At 38.5% G+C, this 9,001-nt stretch overlaps 1 long non-coding RNA gene across 1 annotated transcript; it reads right to left on the bottom strand.

The window, feature by feature from the left end:
• Positions 1–4,879: 4,879 nt before the first annotated feature.
• LOC142500931 (uncharacterized) lies at positions 4,880–7,797 on the bottom strand. The gene is made up of 3 exons (XR_012803360.1): positions 7,741–7,797; positions 7,352–7,377; positions 4,880–5,028 (listed from the first exon to the last, which is right to left on the bottom strand). It is a non-coding gene; the product is annotated as an uncharacterized LOC142500931 (long non-coding RNA).
• Positions 7,798–9,001: the final 1,204 nt, after the last annotated feature.

Below are 9,001 nucleotides of genomic sequence, written 5' to 3'. Positions count from 1 at the left end.
CAAGACCAACGCGTGCATGCTACTGGCACTGGAGGTGGGCCCACACCACAACGTCTCATATTGACTCCATTGGAGGAGCTGCTTCGGCCAAAATTACTTACCGTCGTCGTGGAAGGCTTGGCTGGTGACCGTGACATTGGAATTTATCCGTCACAATTTCCAGCAGGTGATAAATATTACTGTACTAGGCGTGTCGTTGCTTACACTTATTTTGCATATTTACACTGCTTTTTATACTGTCTTCACAATATAAGCATACCTGCATCTATATATGTATATGTCTGATTCTGTATATATATATATCTCAAAATAGACATATATGTAGTAGTCCTACTAAAAGCAGTAACTAATATAGCACGTGCCATTGCGTGCTCATTTACATGTGAATTCCCAAAATGCATAGCTGCAGTGGAAGCAATTGATGGTGGGCGAAGATGGGGAACAACAGGGTAGTACACATGTGTAACACATGTTAATCAGAAATTATTACTAGCTACAGGTACAGAACAGAAATATGCAGAATATTATTGTGTATTTTATTTATTTTACTCCGACAAACATGACATTACTGCCTATTTTAAGCATGCATCAAATATATTGCATGCAACGGCCTACAAACATCACTTGCACTAACACATCTATAGTTGTTTATGAAAAGGTCCATTTTTGCTTTAACTCATATACAGACAGCATAATGAGGCACACGTATCATATTTTATGTCATTGTTTTCATAACTTAAAAACTGCACACGACTATTTAGCTCATCTACCATTGTGTTAAAGCAGCTGCAATTAATATCTCATCACAGCATACACTTCAACAGAGGGGGTGGGGTTCAGCACACACACTAATTGCAGCCTCATTTTAGGGTCAACTTAGTTCACACCATTTTCACCTGTTTCAAGTAATTGAAAGGTGTGGCTGATTAGGCTTTTTGGGGAAGGGAATACCGTTATTACAACCTGACTAGCACAACTGAAGTTAATCACACTCATTTGAAAGCTTCACTTTAGCTACTAAATGCCCCAACAACTCATTACTTATCAAAGCGTACGTCACACATTAGTTCACTCATATCTATAGTTGAACTACTATCAAAGACACATTATCACACACTGCATGTGTTGTCATGTTGAGTCACAGCCACATTCAGGTGTGCCACATCTTCGATTAATGTACCACACATATCCTCTACCAAAAACAACACTTTTTGCAATATGACCACCTTCATGATAACCATTGTGAATGGTCATCTCATGATAGTTATGTACATTATGATACTGATATCACTACACAACATATGATTTTTATGTACAAATTTAATCTATTTATCCTCACGCATTACTGCAGAAACATAGTATGTTGTATGTTAGGGAACTCAAAACTTCTAAGTACACAGGCATGTACAGTGTTATTACAACTATTTATGTTCACTTTCACACACATTTTCGGTTAAGGAACTGATGTTGTTAGTTAATCATAAATACAGAACATACAATAAGTGTTTGTTCAATATTTACACATGTAAATGTCAAACTTATGTTATTGTTATATATAGTTGCCCCTGGAGGACATGTGTCACCTGAGATGGAACAAGTGTCTTCACCTGGGTCAGCCAGCTCAACACAACTACAAGGTGAGTGTATCAGTTGGTGGCCATATAATATGTGCTCTTCTATATGTTATGTTGTCATGTTCATTATTTGTTTTGCACATCTTCTTTAAATAGGATTACTTAGTGTCAGTGAAAATTAAGTGTAAGGCAACATGTATTGTGTTAGTGATGTGAACTATCATGTAGGACTTCTGAGTTTAGAGCAACTTTTCATTCATTCATATTTCATACTGAGTCCAAACATTATTCGTAAGTCAAGGTAGTTTTTAATGTGAGGTTATAAAACGTATGCTAACATGTTAGGTGTTACTTAGGACACAGTACAATTACATAGTAACACAGCATACATTAACATGCCATTTAATAATGTGTACATTTCTTTTTAGAACATCATGGTGATGAGGATGATGAGGATGATGAGGATGACGCCGCAGAAGAGACTGAAATACAATCAAGTGACCATGAAGAGGTGCCAATAGAAACTGTTGTACCGCCAAATCGTCCATCAACTTCCACATACGATGCAATTGTAGCTTCAGAGGGAAAAATAGTGGACGCAGAAAATCGTCGCCATTCAGACATGATGACAGTGCTGGAAAGGATGATTGGACTGCAGGAAGAAACAGTATCACAATTGGCACATCTCCACAGAGTCTTCATTGAAGTGCCTAAACAGTTGCAAAAAATCAACACCTCATTCGAAGCATTAGTTGTTCAGCAAACCCAAGCTAATTACTGGAGAATGACTAATGTACCCCAATTCAACACCTCACAGGCTGGATCATTACATGCTGGCCACTTCTCACCACATTCATCTGATCTTCAGTCACCAGGTCCCAATGTTACCGGTCAAGTAGCACACATTGGTGTGCAGGTTCCTGACGACATCCTACTGCTGCCATCTGTACTACATCACCAGCTGACACCTACAAAGGAGGCCACAAAAACACAACAGCACAAGCAGTTAGTACTGACCAGGAAAGATGAAACGGACCAACCATGTGTTGTGCACGGTGTACCAACTTGCTCACATGTGTCACTGCCCACAAGCCCTGTTGGTGAACAGTCACTGCCCAAAAGCCCTGTAGGTGAGTCACTGCCCACAAGCCCTGTAGGTGAGTCACTGCCCAAAAGCCCTGTAGGTGAGTCACTGCCCACAAGCCCTGTAGGTGAGTCACTGCCCATAAGCCCTGCCCGTGAAGTGCCAGAGGCCACTCAAAGTGGCTCTGTTGTGGCGAAAGTTGGTGGCAAACGAAAAAAAAAAATGCAAGAGACAACAAGCAGGCCTGTTACTCGCTCACAAAAGGAACAAAAAAAATAAATGTTATAATTCACTCAATATGTCTCTGCCCTTGTTTTGTTGACTTCACATTATCTAATTAATATTGTATGTATGCTGAAGACTGTGTTGTTTCCAAACTTTCAACTATGTTCTTGTACACGTGAAGTTTTGGAAATGTTAACACTCAATTAATGAATAGTGTTATAAATATTTATGTATTAATCGTCTGTTCAGTAATGGTCCACCTGGAACCAGTTGCAAAGTTTAGAGAAGCTGCCATTGACTTTGCAGCAAAACATTGCATTTGGGTGTGTTAATTGATGTAAGAATTGCATATGCATATTAGTCACATGCAATTATAAAAACACCTAAGTAACTGCAAACATCTTTCTTGTACGTGTACAGCAGGATTATGTGTAAATTATTACTTACCTTTGCCTTGCTTGGGCATTCTAATTTTGTCCTTTAATCATTTGTGTGTTCTTGTTTCAATAACATCTCAGAATGTATAATAATATATATACACACACACTTAGTGTGTGTGTGTGTGTGTGTGTGTGTGTGTGTGTGTGTGTGTGTGTGTGTGTGTGTGTGTGTGTGTGTGTGTGTGTGTGTGTGTGTGTGTGTGTGTGTGTGTGTGTATATATATATATATATATATATGTGTGTGTGTGTGTATATATATATATATATATATATATATATATATATATATATATATATATATATAGTACTATATAAACTGGTATACATGTATTTTACAAACTAATACACTTCATGCTTCCTTGTGAAAGCACACTATTTTAATAATACAGGCATAATGTTTGAGAAATATCCTAAGTATGAGACTCTAACAGTATTGTGCTTAAACAAATGTTTATTACTTCATTCAATCATGTTTCTCACCATTTAAATAGGTTTCATACAAGGTATACTTACTGCCATCAATGTTGTGTGTACTCCTGCAATATTAAAAAAAATAAAATATAATATATAAATATATATATATTTTTATAAGAGAGATATATTTAGATATATATATATACACACGTATTTAAACTCATGCAGACAGGGAGTTAACCAGACTTTCACATACACACAGAAATGTAAGCGGGGAAAAAACATTTCTTTTTGCAGGTGTGTGTTTTTACTGATATGCCTGGCTAAGAACTATTTTCACACAGTGGTCTTTGTTAGTTTTCAAAAAAACACTATGTGAACGAATTCAAAGTCTAGGGATGTTTTTCAGAAACGAGATAAAAGAAGGAGAAATGTTTCTCCCACAGTCCCATATCACTAACCACAACTGTTAACCCAATTAGATTTACAAAGCCAATTGGCGTTTGAAATAAAGAGTCAAAGTAGTTAGTTTTGATGACCTTGACAAGGAAAAACAGGAGTTTGTTAGCCATTCAGCACATTCATTTTGATGAGCAAATAACACAGACCTGCACACAGCTTTTGTGCTACTCAGACATGGCTGATGAATTCGTTACCAATATTAATCCCCTTTTAGGGTATAAGTACATGATCTGTGAAGCCATCTTGAACAGTCGCGGACAGAAAGCAAGCACACGCCAAATCGATGATTTCATTCGAGCAAAATATCCTTATTACCAAGACCGTAAGCATGCACGGAATTTTAATTCCTCAATAAGATTCACTTTATCAAGTAATGACTTTTTTGAACGTGACCAGGATAAGCTACAACACACCTATGGTTTCTGGAAGATTGCCCAGGAAAAACAATTTCTCCTGAAAGACGGCACTTATATTGTCGTGAAAGGCATATTTATTCCTAATGGCAATAGCAATGTATCCGCTACTACTGATCCGTTTGAATCGATACGTGCTGCAATATCTGCAGCCTCCATTCCTGAAACCCACATTGTACAAGAACAAAAGTACTATGATTATGTACCAAGCCTTTCAGCTGAAAATGCATTGGAATGGGAACCCGAAGAAATGAACCTACCTCCCGACCAATTATTTGAAGAAAGCAGTGGCGATTCCTATGAGCGCTTCCTGGAGGAGATATGTGTCATACTGGATTCAGCGGTTGGGTCAAGCGTGGATGAAAATGCCTTGCATTTCTGGAGCGACCAGTTGCAGCCAGGCGAAGAGTTAATTCTAGAAGAATGGTAAATATAACAATCGTTATGCGTTGACTCTGCGTTTAAATTTTTTTTTTTTTTGTAACCACCATTTTCACTTTCAATGCGTGGATACAGCGTAACATTGCAGACTGCATAACATGTAGCGATCACAAACAAATTGTTTCCTAATACAATATAGTAGAACCTGAAAGAGTAGTACACATTGCTGACGGTATACATATACGTACTTTCCTATCCCTTTAAACATATTAGCAACATTTTTCCATAACTCTAACACATACCTGTTTTGTTATCATGCAACATCTACAACATTGAAAACCGGGTCCACCACGTATGACGTGGGACCCTTGTCATGGGCCAAGGCGTCCTTAAAAAGGATTACGGATGTAAGTCCTGCCCCCAAGCGACGTGCGCGCCTCAAAGCCTATTGGCTGTCATGTTTTGTTATAGTAACGGTAACTGCAGTGTGTGATGCGTGCGGCTCAGTGTTTGTAGGCGTACCCTGGGCGTTAGCCGAATGTTAATTGAGTGGGAGGAGTGTTAGCGTGCGTTTCACGCTGGCTTAACATGACGTCACACGTATTGCATTTGCGCATTGTGTTATCGGCCGTCCTTTCTGTCCAAACACGTCTGGTTTAAAAGAATACAGATGTACTCGTTTAGAATGATTTTAGTTTCATCTTCATTGTATTTGAAATAAAGATGTGATGTTTACTGGTATTTTCTACATGTATTGAACGCACAACGTTCGCTTTGTTTTGCGCATGCGCTAACAGTTAGTGGAGCCAAGCGTGAAGTGCGTGCGCACACTAAGATGTGCGCGCACATTTTTCAGTATACAGGCAACGTTCACTTCATATACATAGTTATGGCTGCTACAAATGATAATAAAAATTACATACTGATGTACACTTGTAGTTGTAACATATAAATGAGTGACGTGTGTATGTACACAATCATATAGAGCTGTGTAACGCGTTGTCACGGATACATATATAGTAAGGTGCCATATTTGACCATCATGTGTTTGCTGTATTTCAGAGATGTCGGGGAAGATACAATCGGATCAATGTATGATTTCAGAAGAGTCTACCTTTATATGAGATGATTGTGAGGAGGAGCCACCGACTACTATACTACATATGGAACTAATTTTATATTGCTTGCAGCGCTTATTAACAAACAATTAAAAAAGTGATACCCTTATGCCTATATTGCATAAGCACTTAATTAACATAATGATGTTGCAAAATAGTGCCTCTTGAATTTTTCTTGAGTGTTCTTTAATGACTACTAACATTTTATGACATGGTGTGTTTTTTATATAACAACCATTCCCACTCTGCTAACACATTTGTGTATTCTATTGTGTAATGGAACGTATGACTGTCGAAACTATGTAACAATAATAATAATAATAATAATATGAGCATGTTCATGTATAGGGCTGCTAGTTGTACGCAGCGATTTACAGACACATGTTTCAGCCTGAGGTCCCTGGCCCGTGGAACGTACAAATGTTTTTTTGCCGCATGAGGCACAGGGAGATAAAGTGACTTGGCCAAGGTCACAAGGAGCCCACACCGGCAATTGAACCAGACTCCCCTGCTTCAAACTATCAGTGCCAGTGTGTGTCTTTACTCACTGAGCCACTCCTTCTCCCAATGTAAAGGACACTTACAACCAAGTAGCCATTTATATTTAAAATCTCTTGTTACATGGGTATGTAGATAAAATGGTTTGGGACTGTAGCAAATAATGTTACTGGCCAGATGTTATGGTCCCCTCCAATGCATGATGTTCTGAATATGACATCACCATCATGTTATGAAGTACGTTTCTGTGTATATTTCATTAACCTAACTAACTATAGTTTACGGTGTTTATTAATCGTTTAAAAATACATAGTATAGTCAATATGATGATATAAGCTACCATAATAAAGCTGGTGTTATCATTTGTCGGTGTTATACATGGATCCTACACCAATTGATAGAGACACAAACAGTTGTCTTAAAAAGTGTGTCTATGCTAGTGATGAATGTGCTCCCGTAAGTAAACAAATAAGTACAGTTATCCCCTTTTCTCCAAACACCTCTATATTACATTAATGGAAATTATAAGGAAACATACATAAAATGTGATGAAATGTGAGTAATCATTTTGTAATACAATGCACATGAAACCTCAAGAGTAGCTAAATGCATATACATGATACAGAAAGTACATATATGTAACATTTGTGTTTAAACCAATATGTTGGGTTTTTAGTTCAAATAATTATAGGAAGATTGAGGTAGCCACATCTTATGAGAGATGTCAGCAAATATACATACCATGATCAGTCATACTGCAAATATACCTATAATGCAAAGGAACAATATATAACTTGCAAACATTGACATGCCATCTTCAGTACCGTAAAGAACACATCAAAGTGTGTATTTGGTGTTAAATGTGCAACACCATGTATATTTAATGACATTCAAAATGTAAATCAGCCTGGTGTACACATCATCTGGATGTACATGTTACACTGCACCAATAACATTGTATGTAAGCATACTAGAAGCATGAATGAGTATGGGCATAATATGTGTTTTGTCTTAGCATAAGGAATAACACAATGCTAAAATATTATTGCTTTGTTACCCAAGTTGTATTGACATACACAACTAAAGTACAATTGAAGAGGGATTCTATAACCTGTGCAACAATAACATACCGGTGCCACATCCCTTTGTGCACACAGCAGAGAAAAGAAAGGTGTGCAACCCATATTCATCTGTGTCCTACCAGAAGGGTATATAAAAAAACATTGTTGTTAAGATAACATAATGTAAGTATAAAAGTATAACTTTGAACATATCTGTTTGTACTTTCAAGAAAAAAATGAATTGATGAGATTCTGGCGTGTCTGGCCACCACTGGCTGTTTGTTCATTTTCAGCAGCTACATGGGTGGGATGCTCGTCTACCAAAGCCTCAGCTAGGTCTGACTGTACATTGTGCCTGAGTGCAACATTGTGCAAAATGCAACAGGCAAGGATAATATCAGACACTTTTTGAGGCTTGTATAGAAGAGCCCCACCAGTTCTGTCCAGACACCTAAACCTGGTCTTGAGTAGGCCAAATGTCCTCTCTATAACAGATCTTGTAGATATATGGGCTGCATTGTACCTCTCCTCTGCTTCAGTTTGAGGGTTTAGCACCGGAGTCAAGAGCCACGGCCTAATTCCGTATCCTGAGTCACCTATAATGAATGGAGCACACATAAGCTGACATTAGTAATCAAATTGTACAATGCCAACATTCCTAAATACAAATGTGTTTTGTGTTAGAACATGTAAATGTGTACTCACCCAGCAGCCAACCAGGTTCAAAATGTCCCTCTTCGAACGCATGGAAGACTGAAGAGCTCCTCAGGATAGAGGAATCGTGACTGGAACCAGGGAACTTGGGTACCACATGCATTATCCTCATCGTGGCATCACATACCACCTGTACAATGAGTGAATGGTAGTGCTTACGATTGCGGTACACATGCTCACTCTGACTAGGTGCAATCAAAGCAACATGTGTGCAATCGATTGCACCCAGCACAGATGGTATCCCTGCTATATTATAAAAGCCAGTCCTGACTTCCAGCCACTCTGTTGCCTCTGTAGGAAAATGAATATAATTCCTAGCGCGTCTATTGAGTGCATAGAGAAACTGGGTTAAGGCCCGCGAGAATGTAGATTGCGAGACCCCGCCCACTATGCCCACAGTTGTCTGGTATGACGCGGAAGCAAGATAATGTAATGAGCACAGCATTTTAACAAGCCCAGGGACTGCACGACCTCTGGCTGTGAAAAAATCTAAATCTCCCCTTATCTCCTGATAAAGAGATAAGATTGCTGCTGAACTCAAACGATAGCGACTAACAATCTCCTCCTCACTCATCCCATCTAACAGGGTTCTCTCCCTGTACAGACGCGGACGAGG

This window comes from Ascaphus truei, chromosome 8 (assembly GCF_040206685.1).
Source record: "Ascaphus truei isolate aAscTru1 chromosome 8, aAscTru1.hap1, whole genome shotgun sequence".
In the NCBI taxonomy this organism is placed as follows: Eukaryota; Metazoa; Chordata; class Amphibia; order Anura; family Ascaphidae; genus Ascaphus; species Ascaphus truei.
The sequence above is the reverse complement of the archived record's forward strand: the minus strand, read 5'-3'. Positions and strand labels throughout refer to the sequence as shown.